The 24,650-nt window shown below is 55.1% G+C and overlaps 1 protein-coding gene across 2 annotated transcripts in view; it reads right to left on the minus strand.

Annotated features, from left to right (window-relative positions):
* Positions 1-9,421, minus strand: part of ADGRG1 (adhesion G protein-coupled receptor G1) — a 37,919-nt gene extending 28,498 nt beyond the window's left edge. Inside the window, exons 1-2 of one of the 2 annotated variants that reach the window (XM_039232654.1) lie at positions 9,348-9,367; positions 2,115-2,282 (exon numbers count right to left, since the gene is read on the minus strand). The gene's annotated coding sequence lies outside the window, so the exon portion shown is untranslated. Of the gene's footprint in view, positions 1-2,114; positions 2,283-9,347 lie in introns of both variants that reach the window. The other variant, XM_039232653.1, reaches the window with a different exon arrangement.
* Positions 9,422-24,650: the final 15,229 nt, after the last annotated feature.

The following is a 24,650-nucleotide window of genomic DNA, read 5'->3' on the forward strand; positions in this document are numbered from 1 at the left end:
CCTGCCCCCCTGTCTTTGTTCTGCCCGGCCCTGCTGGGAAGGCGATCCCCACAGCACACAGACCCTCCACCGCTCTGCTGCCTCTTTCATCTGCCATCCGTCCAGCTCAGCGGCCCCCTCCCCCCTCTGTCCCCACAGGCATGAAGCTGCCTTCCAAGCAAGAGCCCTGAGCTAGGCCTGGGCTTCGGCCGGCCAGGCCACCCCCGTCATAGCCCTGCCCTCCCATCCTGCTGGGGTCACAGCCAGAGCACCCAGCCCCCACCCAGCACCCATCTGACCCGGCTGCTGGCTACTGTGCTGCCCACGTCATCCTGCCAACCCTCCCCCTTGCAGAGCAGATCGAGACCTGCCAGCCTGGCACTCCTGGCCCCATAAAATGACCGTGCCAGGCCTCCAGTGCCATCACCTGCCCCGTTTCCTGGCTCGCATCGTCCCCAGACCTTTGCTATGGAATTGCCTCTGCCCGAAACGCCCCGCACCCCACCTCGTACAGGCACCCAGGCCCTCTCCCCCAGTCTCCAACCCCAGCCGGGTCCTCCCAGCCCAGAAAGTTCTCTCCCTGCCTACTAGCAACATTTTGACACTCCTCGGCCTCAGGTCCTAGCTGTCTTGTTTGTCTGTGTCACAGCCAGGCTGCCCAGCCCCTGCCCAGTGGCCCAGGGCCCTGAAGCCGGCAGCAACGGTTCACGCAGGCTCCCCAGCACGTCCCCCGACAGGCCAGGCCTGGGTAGGTGTCTTCCACAAGCTTACAGTCTTGGAGCCAAACCCCAGGACCACAGGAGACAGGGCACCTATCGTCACGCCTACACATCCATTTAGCAGCTGGGACAACTGAGGCCCAGAGAGAGAGGCAAGACAAGGTGCTATGACTTAGGTGGACCCATACCTCAGGTCCCTGGGGTCCCTGCAGCAAAGTGGGATTAGGTCCGGCCTCAAAACGAGTCCAGCCTCTGGAAGTTGGCAGAGAAGGTCCCCTGGGACCCTGGCCTGGACTGGGGAACCAACCCAGCAGCTAGTGGCTCTCACAGCAGGATGCGTCTTCCCACTCAGTCTCCAACCCCAAGAAAGCACCTCTGCCCTCAGGGTAACCACAGCGAGGCAGACTGGGCCACCCGTGGGCTCTAAGACACCTTGTTTCTCCCATTCACTGCTCCCACCCCCAGGATATGCTGCACACAGCAGGCGCTCAATGAATGTTCAGATGAATAACTTCTTTGGCCCTCTGGAGCTGCAAAGGCTGTTCTTACGCCCCCACCACCTACGCTCTTGCCAGAGCTGCTCCCGGCAGGATGGGGTGAGAGGTGCCCATCTCGGTATATGCCCACCAACCCTCCTCCATAAAAGGAGCACCAGTCCCCCCTGCGGGGCCCCCAGAGACCCCCACACAGCACCACGGGAAGGAGGCTAGTTGGGGAAGAGGGAAGAACAGGACTGAGCAGACCCCCCAGGGTGGGCACTGTGGTGGCACCTGGAGAGAAAGCCCTATCAGCTCCACGCAGACAAAGGCACTGGGGTCTGTGGTTAGCAGACAGGGGCTCCAGCCTCAGCTCCTGCTTCCCCGTGGATCTGCCCCTTGTGCCCCAGACCCTCTCGCACCACCATGCTCAGACCCCATGGCCGGGACTTCCTCCTCCCAAAAGTGGCCTGTGTGCTGAAGGGCCAGACTGCCCCTGACTCACTTGGGGACCCGGGACCCAGCCCTGGACATCTGTGAGCAAAACTGTCCTCAAGAGCCCTGTCCTCCCTCGGATTGGACCTTGGTTCTTTATCCCCGAACTTGGTACATGACATTGGATAAGCCGCCCGGGAGCCTCAGTTCTCCCATCTGTGCAATGGGAGCAGGAATGCCCAGAGAGCAGACCCCAGCTTGCTGGGTCCTGTGACTATACCACTCTGAGCCTCAGTTTCCCTAACTAATAAACGACTAGCAGCTCTGAGAGATTCCATCCTCTGGGCCCTGTCCCCTCAGACACCTCCCTGTCTGTCCACCCCCAACCCTGGAGACCCCGCACAGCGGAGTTCATCATCTGGGCTGGCTGCCACCAAGAGACCTCCCCCTACCCTCCGCCGCACACCTCCCTCCTCCCCCTGCTGTCACACCCTTGATCTGGTACCTGGTGCTGGAGGCAGGTCCTGTGTGGGACCAGGCGGCTGGAACACCCTTCAAGCCCCACTTCGGAGGCTTACCCACCAGCCAGGGTCAGGCTGCCCCCAGCGGGCGGGCTGGTGAGTGTGGGAGGCTCCCAGCTCCCCTCTTGCAGCAGAGCGAGGAGGGTAGGCAGCTGCGGAGGCGGAGGCGAGGCTGTGATGCTGTGTGTTTGTGGGGAGACGGCCCCCTCCTGCCCCAGCCGGGCTCCTCCCTCTTCCCTAGCTTGGCTGGGATGACGGGACCATACGTGAGTCACGGATTTCTCAGAGGAGGCAGGGCTGAGGGAGCTTAGGCAGTGACCCTGGGGGATGCCCATGACTCAGCGCTGGGCAAGGGGGCACCTCAGCCTCACCCTCCACCGATCCAGGCAGACAGGTGCCAGATAGACACCCCCGCCCGGGGATAACTCTGCCTCTCCGCCCTCCATCTGTCGTTTCCCCAGGGCTCTTCTCCCCAAATTCCCGCAGAGAGGCCAGGGTTGCCATGGTGACAGCCCCCTCAGATATTGCCGCCCCCCGCCCCCACCCGGCCCAGGCGACAACTGCCCCTTCCTGAAGGAGAGTCCAGCCTCCTTGGCAGCAGACAGGAGCCGGCGCTGACCGGCAGAGCGGAAGGTGCTGGGGGAGGGGGGATGTCAAGTGGCTTGGCATGTGGCCAGGCAGGCCACGCACAACTGACCACTTGACCTTGAGACTTCCTTGAGCCTCGGTCCTCACAGCAAAGGGACCCATCTCGATACTTCCCAGGTTTCAACATTACAAGACTCCAGTTCTAGATTCTGAGACCCCAGGGGCTTCTGGGAAGGTCCCTGTTAGTACATCTCCTGGGCCAAAGGGTAAACTGAGGCCCAGACGAAGACTCATTTCCGCTGGCTCCTAAAGCTCAAGGAGAGAAGTTGGGATTTGGGCTGATGCCCACATTCCCTTCGGGCCACTGGCCTCTGTCAGCAGCTCCCTCCTGCTAAGGTTCACAGCCACCCTGGGAGTCAGGAAGCCTAGCTGGCTTCGCACCCGCCCTACAGAGTGGGGACTCCCTGTCGTCTCTCATACCCGCACGACTCCCAGGTCAAAGGTGCTGTAAGAATTTCACAACCTAATGAGGGTAAGTGGTGACAGCAACAATAATAACAGTAATAATAATGATTACATTTACTGACCATTTACTACATTCCAGAATCTTTCCTCACACCGCACCATCACCGTCACTCCACAGGACAGTGGTGAGGAGGAAAACATATTGCTCAGGCCAGTGCCTGGCATTTGATGAGCCCTCAATAAATATTCGTCGTGAGGGCGGCAATGACAAAAGGAGCGCGGGAGGCAGAGAAATGCAGCTCAGAGAAGGGAATTCACTTGCCCAAGGCCACATAGCTGGGAAGCGGCAGAGCTGGGAAGGAGGCCCCGGTGGCCTGGCTGCACGTGGCTCTCCTGACCACTCATGAATCCAGCCTCCCCAGCCCTCTGGCATGGGAACTGGGCACAGCAGGTGCTCAGGGCGCTGCAGGCCCCTTCTCTCGTGCAAGGGTCTGCATTCTAAAAGAGAGACCTGGAAAAGTCCCTGATGCAGCATGAGTGAAGTCTTTTAGGCAGTCCAGCAGGCGGGGGATCTGAGCGGGGGAAATGTGCCCCTCACTTGCCTGCACAGATCCTGCCACAGGGAGGAGGAGGCCATAAAGTGCCGTGTTCTCCAAGTGATCAGTCCCCAGGGCGGGCAGGCGGGCACTGTGGGGCCTTGCTCATTGCCGGGGCTGGAGGGGCAGTTCACGCTTGGCGGGGGTGGGGCAGGGCAGGAAACAACCGAGAAGTGAGTTATCCAGGAAAGGATGTGGAGTCCCTGACATGCAGTGTCCCTGAGCAAGTGACCACTTCTCAGCTGCAGTGTCTCCAAGGTCTGTCCTTCAGGGCCAGGCCAGCCGGTAGCTGGGGCAGCCTCAGTTGTTCCGCGGGGGCCACACCAGCAGGGAAGCAGGCCCTCCCAATGCTCACATGCACACACGCACGTGCGTGCGCACACACACACACACACACACACACACACACACCCCACAGACGGTGCTGACCAGCAGCACACGGGTGGAGCATTGGGGGCACCACTCTCCTTGTATGTGGCAGGAGCACCCCAAGCTGGACACCTGAGCGAGGGACGCAGAAGCCTGGAACCGGCTGCCGCTCTGGCCACACAGGAAATGCCTATGCGGTGGGCTGGCCAGGGCAGGAGGGAGCTTGCCAAGCCTGCCTGCCCTGTCACCACCGAGCTTCTCAGAGACCTACTATGTGCCGGGCACTGTGCCAGGCTCCAGAGCAGGGATGGGCAGCAGGCCCACCCAGCCCCGAGTCCGGCTCACATCAGGGTGGTACTGGGACTTAGTTACTGGTATCACACAGCTCCCAACCTCAAAAATGAGAAACCAATTATTAATTACAATAGTACCTATTATTAGTACTAATAACAGGACTGCTAGTAGCTACCGTGTCTGTAGGATTCACTGTGTAAGATGCTCTATGTAGACTGTTCTCATTTCACCCCACCCCCAGCCCCAGACCTATGGGCTGGGTTCCGCCGGTATTTTAGAGATGTGGAGTTACTCCACAAGGGACAGCCTGGATTGGACGCTAAGGCTTTACAGCAGCAATGTGGCTGGGCTGGGTGGAGGGGGGTCCGGTGGGGCATGGAGAGCATAGAGCCAGAGGGAGGAGTGGGGGAGACTCTGGCCCAAGGACCCAGAAGCGGGGCTGGGACCCTTACCCCACACATAAAGGCAGAGGGGGAGAAGCGATGTCAGTGCCTTGAAGCTTGGGGGGGGGACAGGGTGCAGGATGGGGTCCAGAGCTGGCAGGCAGGGCAGAGGCTGCCCTTGGATACAGTAGAATGGGGGTCTCCCTGTGACATGTGGGGGGGCCTTCCAACAGGCCCCTGAAAACACATTGCTGGAGCTCAGGGTGAAGGGCTGGGATCCCCGAAGCCCAGAGAAGGTCACATGCATTACTGACTGGTGACAGAGGCCAGAGGCGGGATAGGGCGCGCCAGAAGGTGAAGGTGTAAAAGGGTCTTCATTTTAAGGGATGGAGGAGAGGCTGGAAACCTGGGCCCTGGGCTCAGGCCAACCGGCTTCTCCTCTGCCAGACGGATGACTCAGGCACTGTCTATCTGGCCATCCACCTTCTCCCCTAACGAGTGGAGACAATACTGATAATAATTAACAAGGCCACATACATAAAGCTCACAGCCCAAGCACGGACGAGCACCTCTGATGTATTTGCAAGGGCCTTACCGTTCAGAGCAGCCTGAACACGAAACAGAAACAAGGCTGCGACCATGCGTGACCCCCAGGACGGGGATAAGCTGTGACAGAGCTCCACGGAGCCCACCATGACAGAGCTGGGGGGAGAATCCCTCCCCTTCTCCATCTCCAGCCAGGGCCATGTGAGCGAGCCTTAAAGACCGTGAAGAGCTGTGCCCACCTGTGGGAAGGGTCACAGACAACCACCACCTGCTGGGAGGTAGGTTTTTATTGGACAAGAGCACTTCCAGTCCAGGCTTCTCCCTTTGCAAGCTGAGCGGCCTCGTAAAGCATTGAGCACCACGGCTGGCACACAGTAGGTGCTCGACAAATCTTGGCCAATGTCGTTGCCCTTATCATAAGGTCAACACAAATGCCAAAGGTTATGAAGTCCTCTCACGTCCAGCATCGCCTCCACACAACAGTGGTGACTGTTCCCATTTAACAGAGACAGAAACTGAGGCTCAAAAAGAGAAGCTTTCCAAAGCCTCATAGCACATCAGCAGCAGAGCCAGGACTTGAACCTGGGGTCCTGGGATCCAGAGCACGTGCTTGGAGGCCAGTACTCCCAGACACGTTCCTGTTTGTTCCCGTGGGAAAGCCTCCTGGCCACAGCCGCGGGGGCAGCTGTAGCCCCGTGATAACACCACCTCCCGTCACACCCACCCCAGGGCCCAGCGTGGATGGCATTGCCCATGTGACTCATCCGCCCACACAAAGGGAGCTGTGTGCCCTGTGCCTTAGGCCTCCCCCATGCTCATCCCCTGGCTGGAGAAGGAACAGGGAGTCTGACGTATCCAAGACTTGGGGAGAGCAAGGGGCACTGTAGGCCATTAAAATGTGACAAGTCTAATAGACATACAAGCCCAGGCGCGGGATGCAAGAGGTTGGTGCCAGCTTCAAAGAGGGAAGGCCAGGCCAGGCACACGGGAGGCTAGAGACCGCCCAGGTCCCCGCCTGTTTCTCTGAGACCTTATTTGGAGCTCCAAGAACAGACTCAACCTAGCTGGCCCCCTCGGGGGTGGAGCTGAGGCACCTGGCCACATTTACCTGCGTCCGATTTCAAAAGCCCTGGAGTTTGCGGTCAGGGAAAAGGCACTCCCTGGTTGCCAGCCCGGCTCCTGAGTCTCTGCCTGTCCCCAGCACTGCCCTCCTCCCACCCCTTCCCCCCCTCCAAGGCTTGAGACTCACAGCCCACGCACCCCTACTGAGCACCGTGTGCCTGGCGAGTGACTTGAATTTATCTCCTACAACTCGAACAAGGAGGCCTTGCCCCATTTGCTGGAGGAGGAGACGGAGGCTCAGAGAGGAAAGGGAGCCAGCCCAAGGTCGCACAGGATTTGAGCGGGGATCTAATTTCAAGGCCTGAAGCTCCTCTAGCACCTCCTTCCTGGTTCCAGCAGCATCGTGGCCTCATGCAGACAGGAAGTGGCCTTGGGCCCAGCACAGACAGACAGGCAGGCAGACAGACAGACACCCCCCAGCCCACGGTCACCCTGTCCCTGTCCTGCTGGGAGGGGACCGCTACAGAAGGCGGGTCCTTTCAGAGTGCCAGCTGGCTAGGCATCAAAGACCACCCCTGCCAACTTCCCCAGGAGGCAGGCACACCTAGGTGCCCAGAGGCCTGAGATAGAAGGTACACAGAGCTGCCACCCCCTCTTTCCAGGTGTGACGGAATGTCTAACCTCAGCCCAGCCTCCATTTGCACTTAGCAGGAGGGTTGGATCCAGCCAGAACAGGCCTGGAAGATCATTCTGGCCACACTCCTGCCTCTCAGCCATCAGAAGCCCCTGAGCCCAGGGCAAGGATGGGCCCACCAAAGATGGATCCCAAGCTCTCTCCCCACCCTCACTTCCATACTCGGCCAGCCTGGACCACTCTTGCTGTGGGAAACAGGTGCAGGGACAGGCATGTAGAGGCCTGCGTTCCTCAAGGGAGGCCCCCACCCATCTGTAAACATCAACCCCACCCCCACCTGCTTTGTGGCTCTGGGGATTGGTGCTGGGTGGGCTGGGTGGAGCCTTCCCACATGGCCTCCGGGGCCAGCAGTAAGGCTCTTCCTCAGAGTGACAGCTAGGGGACTGCTCTTCCCCAGAGGACCCTGGGGGCCCTGCTCAGGCCGGGGGGAGACCCAGCGACTGGGAGGCCCCTCGCCCTGCCTAGACTCCTCCCAGCATGGCCCCAAAGTCCCTCAAATAGCACAGCACGGGACCTGACACCAAACTGTCCCCCTCTGAGCATCCTGTGCTTCAGTGTCCCCAGGTGTCAAATGGGGACACCAGGCCCATCTCACAATAACAGGTGTTGTCACTACCTTAAGCCATCTTCTAAAGGCACCTTCCCTCAGTGGGGCAAGGGTTCGTACCCAGAAGAGACTTCTAACTCCTCCGCCCTGTTCAGATGGGAGGGCTGGGATGGGCCACACAGCTGATGTCTCCACGGCTGTGTGCCTTCTGTCAGCCACCCCGCAGGCCCTGGCCTGTGAGGGGGAGGGGAGGCAGCCGCTTGGACACCCAAGACGTAAGCCAGAGGCCTCTGGTCCATCAGTGAACCATTGCAGCTCCCAGGCCAAGGAAAGCAGATGAGGCCCAGAGAGGTCTGGTGGGCACCCATCAGGTGCACAGCAGTGTCTCAAAGATAACTAGGTGCCCTTTCAATGGACTGCCACAGGGTCCCCAGGGCCCAGGAGCTCGCCTTGACCTCCCTGTGCATCCCAGGCCAACTCCTACACACACACACCTACTGGTGCCCGGCACAGTGCTGTGGTAAGGCACTGGCTGCCCGAGGCCCGCCTGAGGGTCCGAGGAGGGGGCCTCAGTTTCCTCGCCCGGAAATCCAGCTTGCACTGCTTCTCTCTTGGCAACACGAGGAACTGGAGTTGGACAGTTTGTGGAAAACCCACAGAGTGCCCCGCAAATCTCCCAGGAGTGCCCCCTTCCTGGCAGCCAGGGAGTCACAGGGTCTCCCCTGGAGTGCAGGGGCGCAGGTGGCCCAGGAGGCATAATGGAGCTACAGTGACAGCCGCTCATTAGGAAGGGCTGTCTAAGTAACAGAGGAAACACGGGGGACCATTTTGCTGCCCACACACCGCAAGGGAGCCGAGCTGGTAGGGGCCGAGGCCGCAGGGCACCAGACGCCTCCCACCTCTGGCCACCCACTTCTGCCTGGCTGATGCGTGGGGCTTGGGAGACCCAAGGAGGGCCGTGGGGGGCCGGGTGGGCATGGGGGGACGGCGGCTCCTCTCTCTGCTTTCAGACCGTTGCCCTTGCCCAGCCCCCTCGTGGTGCAGAGAGGGAAACCGCCCAGAGAAGGCAGGCCCGGCTCCGAAGCCTGGGAGGCGGGGGGGGCCTGGCGCTTTCCTCCCCGGTGGCTCTCCCATCCCATCTCAGCAGACACCATATAGGGGTCTCATCTCTCTGAGGGGCCTGGAGAGAGGCAAAGGACCCTGCGCCTGCGCCCTGTCCCCTCCACTCAGCCGACCAGGCAAGGCTGCCTTTCTTTTCCTTGTCAAAAGTCACATAACCTGGGCCAGCCTGCTCCCAAACCGGTTCCCCTGGGATCCCAGGAGGAAACAGGCTGCAGGCGCCTGCAGGCAGGCAGAGTCACTGGGTGCAGGCTCCTGCCTCCCCACATAAGCACTAGGGCTCCAGCCTCACCTTGGACCTCAACCTTATGTGGTCGCCCCACCAGCCTCCCTGGGCTTAAATGACCACCATGCCCATCCAACAGGGGTGAACCTCAGGACAGACACGGCCTCCAGATCAGCCCAGGACCCTGAGCCGACCAAGGGCCAGGCCTCCCGCATGTCCTCGGGGCATTGAACTAGACCTGAGGTCAAGCGGCCCAGGCTGGGAGTCAAACTCTGGTGAATTTTCCTGCCCCGACCTCCCCCGTAAACAGCGAACAGCAGTTTCTTACCTCTGAGTCTGGGCAGGCCAGGCACCAAGGGCCGGACTCTGCCTCCTTTCCGTCCACACTGGCTCCCAGGCACCCAGTGTGAGCCTGTCAGGACAAGCTGTCCCAGGTGAGGCCCCGCCTGCCGGTCTTGCCATTTCCGGTTGGCTGCCACCTCCCTCCCTCATTCCAGGATTTCCCTGCTGCGCTAACCTGGCCCCCCTGGGTGCTGAGCGCCCTCACCCCTGGCCTCAGCCCTGCGTGGGTTCTCAGCAACTCTACTGAATGCATGGGCTGCTGGCCCACCACGGCCCCCAATGAGCCTGGGGGAGTCACGTTTGGAGGATACTGCCCCCTATGTAATTACCACTTCTGTGAGTTCCCTCCTGCCTCCTCCCTGAGCTCAGGCCCCACCTGAAGCCTGGGAGCAGGCTTACCTGCCTATAATAAAAACAAGTCAGCAGCCCGCAGCTGGTGGAGACTGGAGGGGAAGGGGTGCGGTAGGGGGATGGGGAGAGTCTCTACTCTCAGAACATCCAGCTGTGTGTGGGACACAAAGCAGGAATTGAGTCAGACAAAAGGTGGGGGCAGGGATGGGAGCTTTTTCCTAAGGCAGGGGTGGGGGTGGGGCAGCTGCTCCAAGTCTCCAGGTACCCCAAGGGATACAAAGGCAAGTGGTCCAGGCAGGTTCTGCCCCACCCAAGAGGACCCCATGGGGACCCTGGGCACCAGCCTCCTCCTGGACCACTGGCCCCCAGCCCTGCCTGGCCAGCCCCAGCCCCACCCTTTGGCCTCACCTGGGACCAGCAATTCTCCAGGCATGGGGATCTTTTCAAAGTTCTTACAGCCAGGAACCCCTTTCCCCAGGTGGCTCCTGATTCCAGCCCCTACCCCCAGTATCCCTAGTATTGAGACCTGAGCCACCACCTCTTCCAGGAAGCCACCCAGGCATCAACTCATTCAACAAAGCCTATATATGGTGCTGCTGCAGGCCACCCTGTGCCCTGGGAACCTTCCCTCACCTCTCGCCTCCTCTCTTGTCTGTGTGCCCTGCCAGGTCACCAAACCCGAGCCCCAGAGTCCAGAGGTAGAGAAATCCTGAGGGACTGGTGAATGACTGGAGGAATGCGGGAAGACAGAATAGCTGATGGGCAGGCAGGAAAACAGACAGGTGGATGGACTCAGCCATGCATTTAGCAACTGTTTATTGAGGACCTATTGCATACTGGGTGCCGTTCTGGGCACTGGCGATACATCAGTGAACAAAATGCAAAAATCTCTGCCCTCTTAGAGCTGGAGAGGGAGATAAAGCATTAATTAATAAGGAAATACATGAATGATATCCAGTGGTAAGAACCATGGAGCAAAGTAAAGCAAGGGGAGGGGAAAGAGATGGAAGAGAGGGCTTGGCTTCAACTCTCTCTGAGCACAGACTGAATACGGCAAGGAAGGCCGACTGCACAATGTCTGGAGTGAGAGCATTCCAGGTGGCAGGGACAGCACATGCAAAGGTCCGGTGGTGGGTGGGCACTTGGTGTACCTAAGGAACAAGGAGGAGGCGGGCAGAGCTGAGCAAAAGAAGCAAGGTAGGCATGAGAAGGGGAAGGGGGAGGAAAGCTGGTAGACAGATGGGCAGCAAGGAAATGGGGTGGAGCCGGGTCTGGATAAGTGTTAGAGGACTCCAGTCCCAAGGGTCATGCCCTATCTATTGGCCACAGCTCAGACCCACTGGAGCTCCTCACATCACTGCCTCACCTCTCTTCCCGCAGCAAACTTCCAGCTGCTGTACCGCCTCTGCTCTGCCCATGGGCATACATGCAGGCCTGCTTTGCAGCAGGAAGCCGTGGGTCCCCGCCACCCCCATGGGCTGAGCACAGATGAGGGGACACTAGAGAGACAAACAGGCCTACAGGAAGGCAGTCTGACTCTTAAAGCCCCAGGGTTTCCCTGGGGCCCCAAGCGCGGCACCCATGGTCCCAGAGATGCCACCCACCCCGAGGGGGACACCAGGGAAATCCCAGTGATTCCTTGTACACCCGTTGGTGACTCCCCTACTCCCAACACCCAAGCTCCATACCCACACTTGACTCTGCCTTCGGGCATCCCAACGGTGTTGCAATCACCAAGCCCTACCTAGACGGCCGGGGCTCCACCCTCCTTCACTGGAGCGCTGGATGGTTGCTTAACCTCTCTGTGCCTTAGGTCATCTATTAAATGAGGACACATGCCTTTGCCCTGCTTGCCTTCCAGAGGAAAAGAAGTGGGGTCAGCAATATGCCCTGCCAGAGGAGGTATCTAAGGAGTGTTTGTGGGGCTGGGGGCTTGGTCACAAGGACTGCGCCTCCCCCCATCCAGGACTCCTCACTCCACCCTACGAGATAGGAGCCACTTGTTAATGCAGGTTTCACAACTAAGGTGAGGGGTGGGGGGTTGGGAAGTGTTAAGTAACACATCTGAGGTCTCACCCAGGAGGTCTGATCCAGGACTGGGGCCCTTCCTCTGTCCCTGGGTAAGCCCAGCCTGCCTTTGCTCCCCCGCCCCAGCCCTGCTCAGTGGGGAGCCTCAGACAATAGTCTCCTTCTTTATCTGGACATGTGGGAAGTGTGGAGGGACATGAAGGGCCCCCCAGCTCTGACATCTCATACTCTAGTAGGACCACAGGCTCAGCCTCCACACTCACTGTGAGAGCTAAGCTGCGCACCAAATCAAAGAGTGAGCTCTCCATCTCTGGGGGGAACCAACGAGGTGCTCACTAGGGTATCACAGGAAAGACACCTGCCACATCCGTGAGGAAGACTACACAGTCTCTAAACTCACTTTCTACTCACAGGTTGATTCACATGGGCCATTTTTACTTCTCCGTGTATTTGTTCACTCACCTGATGTTTGCAGAGTAACTAGTAGATGCCAGGACCTTGCAGTTTGGAACACACAGGACAGGCAACATAGCGGTGACTGGGTGAGGCTCTGAGCCGACTGCCTGGGTGCTGGCGGCAGCTTCACTTCCCAGTTACTTTACCCACCTCGCTTTGCTTGTCTGCAAAATGGGGGTGACAGAGTATCCGTGCATGAAGTTGTTGTGAGGAGCAAACAGGAAAATGTTAGAAGTGCTTCTGACAGTGGTTGGCACGCAGATTTAAATTCCTGAGCTTTTTTTAAAAATTATTTCTTTTTTAATTTCTTTTGAGAGAGAGCAGGGGAGGAGCAGAGAGAGAGCAAGAGAGAATGCCAAGCAGGCTCAACGCAGAACTCCCACACAGGGCTCGATCTCACAAACCATGAGACTGTGACCTGAGCCTAGATCAAGAGTCTGACGCTTAACCGACTGAGCCACCCAGGTGCCCCTAAACTCCAGGCCTTTTAAAGCCCCTTCTAGTCCTTGCTGTGGCCTCTCTGTTGAATGGACTTGGCCTCTCCTCCTCCCATTAGAATAAGAGCAAAACTTACCTCCATTTTGGCCACATCTGAGAGAAGATGATCTCTAGAGCCAGATGTGAGCGCACAGGCCCACAGCCCTTCAGCCCCGCCCCCCGCCCTCCTCGCTGTGCTGGGGCGGACCCCCCTCTTCAGAAAAGAAGCGGAGAGATAGCCAACAGCCTTCCCCTGCTTCGCCCAATGCGTTCATTCTCCACCAACTGCATCTTCTTTTTTTTTTTTTTTTTTTTAATTTTTTTAATGTTTTATTTATTTCTAGGAGAGAGAGAGAGACAGCGTGAGCAGGGGAGGGTCAGAGAGAGAGGGAGACACAGACTCTGAAATTGGCTCCAGGCTCTGAGCTGGCAGTCAGCACAGAGCCCGACGCGGGGCTCGAACCCACGAACCGCGAGATCATGACCTAAGCGAAAGTCGGACGCTTAACCGACTAAGCCACCCAGGCGCCCCACCAACTGCATCTTCTTAGTCACCCTCACCTTCTAGGTTCTGCCTCTACCTGATCATCACCTGCACGCTGTCTGGAGATCAGCCCTGGGGCTGCTATCCACCGGCCATGTGCTGCAGAGCAGGCCAGGGCCCTCCTCTGAGCCTCGGGGTTCCCCATCTGTGAAATGGGAAGAATAAAAGGACCCATCCTACAGTGTTTTCAAATGAACGACATGAGGAGCCAGGCAGGAACCATTGTGAAATGTACTGTGCCAGACAAGACTCATTTCCCTGTCCCAGCAACTCTGAGGAGCGTCCGCTCCCATTTTACAGGTGAGGAGACTGAGAGCAACCCAAAGAGTCAGCACAATGGCATCGGGCCACATCCTTGGCCTCCATGACATTTGGGAGCCATCCTTGTGCAGATCTGCCCCATGTCAAATTGACTCAGTTCCACCAGGGCTGATACTGGGGCAAATGAGTCATCCTCTTCTGGGGCATTTTCAGACAGCCTCCCCGTGTCTCCTCGGAGTCAGCCTTCGTTGTGTACAAACCAAACACAGGAAATGGGTACATGAAATGTCAAGGTCGTGGGGGCAGGGAGGCTGCGGGCTGAAAACAGGGCAGCCCGTGCTGGGCCTATCTCTGCAAGAAGCATCAAGAGCATCTCATTCAGCCTCAGCGCAGGACTGATGTGCCCCCGGGTCTCTTCCTGGGACCCGGTGTCCCTCCTCTCTCCAGGCCTGCCTCCCCCACCTCTGCCTAGAGAAATTTCATGTCCCCCCTCTATGGCCCATTTCAAATGCCCTTTCTTCCAGGAAGCCCTCTCGGAGTTATCCCATCCTTTCCTACAGGAAGCCAGCCTCTGAGTCTCTGAACCTTGAAAGTCTTGCACTTTACCTGTAAGAACACTAACACTCAACTCTCTTGAGTGCCTCTGTGTGTGCCAGGCTCTTTCTGAAAAACTGAATGGATTCACTCATTGAGTCCCCATCGCAATCTTATGAAGGAGGTACTGTTGTTACAGAACAGAGACTGAGGCCCAAAGGGCTTTAGTAACCCATCCCAGAGCACATTGCTAGTAAGTGCCAGAGCCACGGTTTGAATCCACATCTCTGTAGGAGCGTGACATATCTCTGCCATCCAGCCTCTCAGTAAATGTATTTGACTCATTCACTCAGCAAACATTTTCCATGCGCTCATTAAGTGCCAGGCCTCACGCTGGTTTTTGTGGACAGGAGATAGATACTCTGCCTTCATGGGACTTATTTTACAGTTTGATGGAATGAGGGATAAAAAAAATCAACGAAGTCGTTAATTAAACAGGTAATTGAAGAAGTCTGAAGACACATGACATATAATGTAAAAACAACAATGAAACCAAACCAAAAACCAAAAGGGCAAAGCTGACATGCAACGGGGAACCTGCTTTGGCCAGGTAATCATGGAAGGCTTCTTGGAGGGAGTGACATTTGTAACAGGGTCCTGAGGGATACAGAGAAGCCAGCCTTGGAAAGGTTGGGGCCTGGGGCATAAGGAACAGCATATGCAAAGGCATGGAGAGGGGAATGAGCTCAGAGTGTTGGGGAAACAGGCAGCTGCTAAGTGCGGCTGCAGCTAGGGGGGCCAAGAGAGATGAGGCCAAAAAGCAGAACCATGAAGATAGGGATGGATGTGCAAGCTTCCTCCTCAAGAAGTGGGATACCGTGGGCGGACTTAAACAGGGGTAAAGGGGTCAGTCCACATTTCAAGGAGAGTAGCTGAAGGACTAGACTCTGCCCTGATTAGGTCAAGGCTCTGGGTCAAGGCTGGGTCAAGCTGGGACCTGGTGCATCTGGGTCAGCCTGCATCCCAGGCCAGCTCTGGTCAAGAGTTCAGCTGCTCTGTGCTGACAGCTCAGAGCCCGGAGCCTGCTTCGGATTCTGTGTCTCCCTCTCTCTCTGCCCCTCCCCCACTCATGTTCTTTCTTGCTCTCGCTCTCAAAAGTAAATAAACATTTAAAAAAAATTTTTTTTTAGTTCAGCTGCTACCATCAACACCACAGGATGCTGGGGGACAGAGGTACCAGGCACTAAGAAGGAGACCCCGCAGAAGTACCCTACGGCAGTGGCCTCCCGCCGCCTCCGTGCAGGAGATACTGCCTCTGGTCCAACCACAGACCTAGAAGGCAAGCATCCGTCCACCTATCAAGCAGTCTGTCCGTCTCCTCATTAGCCCTCTGCAGCCCTGGGTTCAGAGCTAGTCTTCCAGCCCTCACCGGTGGTGAGCTGCTGAAATGTTAACAGCTGGCTCTCTGAGTATTGTTTGGACATGAACACTGATATTTTCCCTGACACTGCCAAGACAAAAGTGAAATGACAAAGACATGTCAGAACCTCGCTTGTTCATCAGGGACGTGAGTGATTTTTTTTTTTCAGAATTGGACAATAGTCTTCAAATACCAGAATCCTTGTGGATTCAGATAATGGCTCTTGACACACTGCTGAAGGGGAGAACCGTTTTCAGTCTTTGGTGCTATTCATGCCGTCGTGACCACAGACATGACACACTGAAACGAATGTGCCTGATTAACATTTTCTCCGCCCCTGCCAGAAGTCTATCGAGACAACCAACAAAAGAGTAACTCAGGGCCTGATTCGTACATTTGCAAGCTTCTGTGGTGTAAGTACTCCCACGTGGTCAGTGTCAGGATATAAGCATTGAACGTGGACTTGGGGCAAGATGTGCCACAGCTCAGCAGTCTACAGTATTTCTACTATACCAGTCCCGTAGGCGTCAGTGACCTCAGAACACGGATGATCTGTGTGCTGGGGCCGCCGTGACTCAGGAGCGCAGACTGGGCAGCTTAAACAAGAGATGTAATGCCTCAGAGTTCTGGAGGCTGGAGGTCCAAGATCAAGGTCTCCATAGGATTGGCTCCTCCTGTGGGCTGTGAGGGGGAATCTGTCGCATGCTGTCCCCTCACTTCTAGGGATTTGTGAGCCACTTTTGACATTTTTGGCTTTGTAGAAGCAGCTCCCTGACCCCAGTACCTCTTCATCTTCAGGTACTGTTCTCTCTATGTGTCTATCTCCAAATTTCCCCCTTTGATAAGACACCCATCATTCGGAACTAGAGCCCACCCTTAACACCTCATCATAACGCGATCACCGCTGTAAACACCCCATCTCCAGGCAAGGTCACATCCTGACCCACTGAGGGGAATGACTCTGATAGGATTGCAGGTAGGGACACAACTCAATCCTTAATAATGGATGTAGCAAAATGTGGCATAATAATTAGGAAGTAATACACATATGTATTGAATATATATTAAAATATATTTTTTAATATTCTTTTAAAAAATTTTTTTTAAATTTCTGAGAGAGAGAGAGAGAGACAGCATGAGCAGGGGAGGGTCAGAGAGAGAGGGAGACACAGAATCTGAAACAGGCTCCAGGCTCTGAGCTGGAGGTCAGCACAGAGCACCTGACGTGGGGCTCGAACCCACGAACTGTGAGATCATGACCTGAGCCGAGGTTGGAGGCTGAACCAACTGAGCCACCCAGGGGCCACTATAGTTTTTAATTTTCTTAATGTTTATTTATTTTTGAGAGAGAGAGAGAAAGGGAGACAGAGGATCCCAGCAGGCTCCATGCTGACAGCCCAGAGCCCAATGCGGGACTCAAACTCACAAGCCATGAGATAGCGACTGGAGCCAAAGTCAGACGCTTACCCAAGTGAGCCACTCAGGTGCCCCTAAAATATATTTTTAAATAAAATTTTAATAAAATTTAACTTAATAAAATAAATATATATTTTTAATAAAATAAATATATATTTTTAATAAAATAAATATATATGCCTATACTTTTAATATAAGTTGCTTTTTAAAATTAACTTATTTTTTTAATATATTTTATTGTCAAGTTGGCTAACATACAGTGTATACAATGTGCTTTTGGTTTTGGGGGTAGATTCCCATGGTTCTTTGCTTACAAACAACACCCAGTGCTCACCCAACAAGTCCCCTCCTAAGTGCCCATCATTACTTTATTCATCTGTTGTATCTTTTTAAATTGAAACATAATTGACAGGCTGTTATATTAGTTTCAGGTATACAACATGTTGATCTGACAAATCTGTACATTACTCAGTGTTCACCATGAGAGGTGTGGTCCCCTTCTGTCGCTACACAAAGTTATCACAATTGTATTGTGTGATTTAATTCTTTTTAAAAAAATTTTTTAGGGGCTCCTGGGTGGCTCAGTCGGTTAAGTATCCAACTTCGGTTCAGGTCACAATCTCAACGGTTTGTGGGTTCCAGCCCTGCGTTGGGCTCTGTGCTGACAGCTAGCTCAGAGCCTGGAGCCTGCTTCAGATTCTATGTCTCCGTCTCTCTCTGACCCTCCCCTGCTCACGCTGTCTCTCTCTCTCAGAAATAAATAACATGAAAAAAAAATTATTTTAAAAAGTTTTTTTTTAACACTTATTTATTTTTTGAGAGACAGAGAGAGACAGAGCGTGAGCAAGGAAAGTGGCAGAGACTGAGGGAGACACAAAATCCAAAGCAGGCTCCAGGCTCTGAGCTGTCAGCACAGAGCTGGATAAGGGGCTCGAACTCACGAACATATGAGCTCATGATCTGACCCGAGCCACCTGGGCGCCCCATGTATGATTTAATTCTTAATAGTGACTGTGTTTAACAGTCAACTCTTGCGAGCCCATCTGAGCAGGCGCCAACACACCACAGGCCCTCACCACTGCCCTCAGCCCTGCCCCAATTTCCTGGCTGACCACCCCTGCCGGCTCAGATGGCGGACCAGTCGGGAAAGTAGGGTTGACTCACGTACATCCCCATCCCCAAAGCCCATCTCCTCCTACCCGGAGAGGGGGTCCCCAGGGAGCTCAGTGACCAGCTGTGGTCACAGGGCTGCCTGGCCTGGTCAGCCAAAAATGGAAAAAGTGCAAGTGTCGGGCACCAGGCAGTGGCTCGGAAAGCGCATTGTGCTCTGTGCCCCGAGGACCACTCCCTCCATTTGCCCAGGGCAGCAAATGGACTGTCCCTGCTTCAGCACTAAAAGCTCTGCATCCAGACCAAGGCAGTTGGCCACTCTCACCTCATGGTCATATGGCCGTGACCAAAATAGCTTTTAGTGCTCATTCAGTGAAAATCAGCAGAAAACGAAGGCGATGTCCTCTCCGTCTCAGGAGTTGAATCCTCTGCTCCGAGGCAGGGCTGGCACCAGAGGCTGCTCAGAAATGCTCCTGTATAGAGCAGACAGTAGTGTCAACTTTGCGTCCAGCCTTAAGGTGGCAGGTGTGCGGGGAAAGGAGAGGTGACTTCGAGGAGTGGGGTGAGGGAGGGACACTGGAGCAGGCTCGGATCTCAGCTTTAGCACATGCTAGCTGTGTGGCCTTGAGAAGACGACCTCACAGCTCTGTGCCTCAGTTTCCCTATCTGCAGCCTGTGCCTACTTCCCTGGCCGGTCATGCAGGTCCAGTGAGAGCGGCCACAGACAGCGCGGTGCCTGACACGTGGCAAATGCTTGGGCGATGCTCCGGGGAAGCAAAGCCAGGGGCTAGGATTGTGGGGGTTCCTTTCCATCCTCGAATATTTCCATGAGGGCTGCTCTGATGTAGTTTGTAGAACAAAAACAGAACAGAACGAAAACCTTGGTATCTAGGTACGTGTGTACATAAATAGAGCCTGAAACCAAATGTTGGACCAAATGTTGAAACCAGGTGGTGGAGGGGCTGTGGGACTGCTCCCTGGATGCTGCAGCTAGCCCCAGAGCATGCCACCACTCCTGCAGGGGTGATCTTTAGAACAGCTGACAGGCAGTCTGATTGGGGTGACTCGGAAGTTATCCATCCGGTGTCAAAACTAAGCCTGCGAAGACAGTGCCACTAGAGGAAACAGGAGGTGTGCGGGCAGAGCTCCTGACTCAGAGAGGGTGTCTGTGTTCACAGGGTGACCCGGCACGGACACTTCCACAGCTAGTCCTCTGTAGCTCTCTTCCAACTTGAGGCTGCCCTGGCCACGGAGTCGGGGGGAAAGTGGGAGGAGTCTGTCCTTTTACACAGAAGGGGCAGCCACGCCCTCTCAAGTGGCTTTTCTACTTGCTTCTGAGCTCTGTCCCAATGATAAGTACGTCCGGTGCCCAGTGGGGTGAGGGAGGCACCTACGGTACAAAATGACATCGCTATGAGATGCCCATGACCCTGCACCTCCCTCTGACCCTCCATGACTCTGTGAGGCAGACTGTTATTATCCCATTGCATAGTTTAAGCAAAACAAGATAAAGGGCTCGGAAAGCAGAGGTTACTTGCCCTGGAGAGTGGCAGAGCCAAGGTTTGAATCCAGGCCTGTCATGCTCTAGCATCGGCTTGTTTAAGCACTCAGCCATCCCCTCCCCCCCTCCCCCCGCTTGGTTAAACCTCAGCAGACCTGCGCGGCAAACTCTGGCCCCGCTCACTGTGTGACTTTGATCTGTGCGGCTGGCCTCAGCTCTCTCGTCCACAGAAGCTGATGGCTTCACTGGGCTGAGTTACAAATGTAGGGCCCACACGGGCCGGGCGAGCCAAGCCAGTGAGAGCAGGGAGGAAGCAGGGCCGAGAGAATATGGGCCCATATTCTCATATGATGCTCAACTGCAATCAGCCATCACTTGCACTTTGGGCAGAGTATAGCCTGACCTTTCCGTTTTTCAAGAGATGCCAGAAATGTGATTTTTTGGTGACTTCTAAATGGTTAAAAGTCGGGAATTCATGGATTTAAAGCCCTTTGAGAATCAGTCAAGACCCATTTAGGGGCAGACACCATCCATGGGCCTCCAGCTAACAACCTCTAGGTTTCAAGTCAGGTTTGGGAATTTGCCTAGAGCCACCTGTGCCTTTTAGAGGAATAGAGCCTCAGGTTTTAGCGGGACCCATCGCTTCTCAGAAATTCATCCCCTAGTTTCCCTTGCCGCTAAGTGTGGGCACAGAACCAAGTGCACCCACCTGCCCGCTGTGGAGACGCTGTGACCAAGGCTGACTTTTATCTGGGCAGGCGCTGCTCCAGACGCTTTTCTGCATTAGCTCCTTAATGTTCGCAACGGCCCCCAACACAGACACTGTATGTGGTTACCCGCTTTGTCCAGATGGAAACTGGGGCAGACGCCCAGGTTCACACAGCCAGACAGGAACAAAGCCAGGATTCTCCCCAGGTAAACCCGCCTTGCTCTCTCTGTGGGTCCCGACACGCTAGCGGAGCGTGGGCTTGGCAGTGGCAGGGGTGGGGTTTGAGACAAGGGCACATGTCCTCTGGCACCCAGCGTGGACCCTCGGCGGGTCGAGGGTCCCCTCCTGACTGAGGGGCCGGGAGAGCTCAGTGGACAAGATCTCGGACTCTGGAGCCCCAAAGACAAGCAGGTCCTCGTGGGTAAGCCTCCCGCGCCTCAGTGTCCTCGTCTCCCAAGTGGGCACGTCAGGGGCACGGGCCTCCCGGGAATGAAGGGTGTGCTGAGCCCGGGGCCAGCAGGGTCTGAGGCCGGGGAAGGGCCAGGATGTCGCGGCCCCGGCCAAACCACCAGGGCACCAGGGAGAGTCGGGAGGGGTCCCGGGCAGGTGCCTCAGCCCACCCGTGCCAGGGCAGGCTGGCACCCAGCAGGGCTCAGATCCTATGTGTCCCAAGCTCCTCCCACACCCTCAGCCCTGCTCCCCGGCAGCCGCGGGCCTGACCCCAGGGTCTGGGGGACTCCCCAAGGGCTTCGAGGAATTCTCGGAGAGGCACACAGACTGGCGGAGGGCAAGCCTAGGGGGTGGAGGCCCAGCCAGCCCCTCCCGCCGCTTGAGGGACCCCTTTGTGCCAGCCCTGCCCCACTTCCACTTGCCATCTGCCTGGTCCCTGGGTGCCCGGGTCCCTGACGGCTGTGAGTGCTCACGTGACGCCCCATCTGCCGTGAATCAGAAGGCGGGGTCCACAGGGCCTCCCGGGGACGGGACTCTGGCTCTGGTTCAGGGGGAGGGGCGGCACTGGGCCTTGGGGGCTGTGCTGCCACATTTTCCCATCTCCCCACCTGCGCCCCGACGTCCCCACTGCTTCCTCAGAGCCCTGCCCCCCACTCTTCCCAAGCCCACCTGTGCCTGCATCCCTGGAAGCGGCACTGCCACCAGCACCCAGCACCTAGCACCCAGTACCCACCACCCAGCACCCACACCCACCCCTCCACGCAGCTCTTGCTGAGGATGAAGCAGCCTGTGGCCGGGCTCAGCTGGTCCACGTGGCCCTTCTTGGTGTGCCCGCCCCCCGCCCCCCGCCCCCCGTCTTTGTCCTGCCCGGCCCTACTGGGAAGGCGATCCCCACAGCACACAGACCTGCCACCGCCCTGCCGCCTCTTTCATCTGCCGTCCCTCCAGCTCAGCGGCCACCTCCCCCCTCTGTCCCCACAGGCACAAAGCTGCCCCAGCCCTAAATTTCCTCACTGCTTCTCTCCAGGCTGAAGAGGTCTTTAGGCCTGGACCTCTATGTACTCATCCCATGGTTGCCCCATGGCCTCTGGCAAATCTCAGCCTTCTCTGGGCTCCTCTCCATTCTAGGCCCAAGGCCTCCCACGTCAGTTCCTGATTGCGTTGGTTTGGGATGGCGCCCAGCACTGGTAATGTTTTTTTCAAGCCTCCCCTACCAGGTGACCCCCGAGTCCCGGAATGGGAGTGTGGTGCTTTCTTTCTAAGGGTCTTGGGTCTTAGGTGCCCAGCCCTCCACCAGCCTCACCCACTGGCTCGGCCTTTCCTCTGGAGGCTTCAGGTACACAGCGGCAGTGATCTGGAAGGCAGAGGCCCCAGAGGGTCGAAGTCTGGGCCCCTCCGTGGTGAAGAATGAAACCTTGGCTAGTCAAACACCAGGAGGCCGCACCTGCTGCTTGGCAAACACGCCGGCGGCCGCCCCTGAGCTGAAGGACACTGAGGGGCAGCCTCCCACAGGTACCCAGCCAGGGCCACCCTGCCCCAGCCAGGCCGAGCCTCTGGCAGCGTGAGAAGGCCGGGGGTGCACCACTGTCCCCCATGGGGTGGGCCAGCCACAGGGTGTCCCAGAAGCATCCACAGGCCAGGGGGCTGGTACCCCTCCATCACCAACTTGAACTGACCTTGGACAAGTAAGTCCTTTTTTAACTCTGAGCTTCGATAGACCTCAACTTAGCTGCAGCGGGATCAACGGCCCACCCCAGGGTCCAGAGTGAACAGCATCATAACAGGAAAAGAAAGAAAAAAAGATAAGCTGATTCTACTTTCTTCCAGGGCTTGCAGAAGTCAATAGATAATGCCCAAGGTTAATAAATCAAGAAATAGTTGTATATGCGTGTTATTTATTGCTCTGGAGGTAACGGCCACATGAACTAAAACTGTCTGTGGAGGGTGTCTGCAGGAAACTGGGCCTTTTGATAAGGCTTTTCTTTTTTTTTTTTTTTTTTTTACCAGTTCATGTTTTTGAATGTCTATTTATTATAAGCATTTATTAAAAAGTGACTCAGCCTCTCCAGTGCTGTTTTAAGAGGCCATTGTTGTTAACAGAAGTATTTTGGGCCTTTGAGGCCAAAATAAAACCAAGTGCTCCCGTTGTGGAGACAGGCTGCAGGGGTTCAAATCCCTGCTCTGCAACTGGCCAGCTGTGCCACCTTGGATGAGTATCTTAACCACTCTGTGCCTCAGTTTCCTCATCTGTGGAGTGATCATAATAATCCCATGCTGCTAACATGGACAGTAAGCAGTCAGTGTTTTGAACTATTATTATCTTATATACCTGTCACTCATATATGGATTGTTTTACAAAGATAGGATTACTACCCTCTATATAGCTCCACAACTTGCTTTCTTTTCTCTTGCCCAGAAATAATGGGTGTTGTTACAGATCAGTAGGTAGAGTTTCTGTTTCAATCTTTCTAATTGCTGCAAGAATCCCACTGCGCAGATTATAAAATTTATTTTTCCATAACCCCCTTTTCAAGGAAATTTAGGCAGTTTCCAATTTTTAGTAAAATCTATTTTCCAATAATTAACACATATTTTGGAGCACACAGGTGGCAATTTCTGATAGACAGATTTCTAAGAGACAGATTGCCAGATTGAACTGCATAAAGTTTATGCAGTTCAAACTTTTCCAGGTACTGCTAAATTGCAGTAGTTACACTTTACAGTAGTATCTTAAAGGGCCCCTGGGTGGTTCAGTCGGTTAAGCATCTGACTTCAGCTCAGGTCATGATCTTGGGGTTTGTGGGTTTGAGACCCACGTCGGGCTCTGTGCTGACAGCTCAGAGCCTGGAGCCTCTTCGATTCTGTGTGTGTGTGTGTCTCTCTCCCCCTCCCCTGCCTCTTAAAAATAAATAACCATTTTTAAAAATTCTAAATAATAAAGTAGTATCTTAAAAAATAGTATCAGTTTAGCTTCCCACCAATGCTGGAGGATAGGACCCGTTTTCCCATACCATATCAATGTTTGTTTGTTTAGTTTATTTATTTATTTATTTTGAAAGAAACAGCAGAGAGAGAGAGGGGCACAGACAGAGAGGGAGAGAGAAAATCCCAAGCAGTCTTCATGATGTCAGCATAGAGCCTGACGCAGGGCTTGAACCCACACACCGTGAGATCATGACCTGAGCCAAAACCAAGAGTCAGGAGCTTGACTGACGGAGCCACCCAGGTGCCCCTCAATGTTTTTTAACTTTTGCTAATCTGGAAAAGGGTGATGTTATTGTCTTAAAGTCCCTATCTGTAATTGCAAATTGTAATCATGTAATTTCGTAGCTTCATTATCCATTTGTATTTCTTCCTGTGTGAAGCAAATGTTCATAACCTTTACCCATTTTTAATAGGGCTTTTGTCACTTTCTTGCCGATTTATAGGCCCTCTTTGCATATTAAAATCCTCATTCTTTAATACGTATGAGGCAAGGGCACCTGGGTGGCTCAGTCATTAAGCATCTGACTTCAGCTCAGGTCATAATCTCACAGTTTGTGGGTTCAAGTCCCACTCTGGGTGAGCTCGAGCCCCACATGAGGTGAGCTTGAGTCCCACTTCAGAGTCCTGCTTCTCTCTCTCTCTCTGCCCCTCCTGGGATTCTCTCTCTCTCTGTCCCTTGCTCACTTGCACTCTCTCTCTCTCTCTCTCTCAATAATAATAATAATAATACACATGAGGCAATATTTCCTGCATGGCTTTTAGTCCAGTTCCTGGTGTGTTTGTTCATGCAAAGTTTTCCATTATTATATAGTCAAGTCTAACGTTTCCTTTATCGTCTTGGCTTTCATGCTTTGACTTTTTCTGGTTGGGTTTTATTTTTTAAAATCTCTCCTCTATTTTCTTTTAATACTCTCATCATTTTCACTTAACATTTAATCCATCCGTCTTTAATCCAGGTGGACTGTTTGTGTGTGTGCATGGTGTGAGGTAGCGATCTGATTTTATTTCCTTCTAAATGGAGGGCCAGTTGTCCCAATGCTATTTATT

The sequence above is a fragment of the Hyaena hyaena genome, unplaced genomic scaffold, assembly GCF_003009895.1.
Source record: "Hyaena hyaena isolate Hyena2069 unplaced genomic scaffold, ASM300989v1 scaffold_68, whole genome shotgun sequence".
NCBI lineage: Eukaryota > Metazoa > Chordata > Mammalia > Carnivora > Hyaenidae > Hyaena > Hyaena hyaena.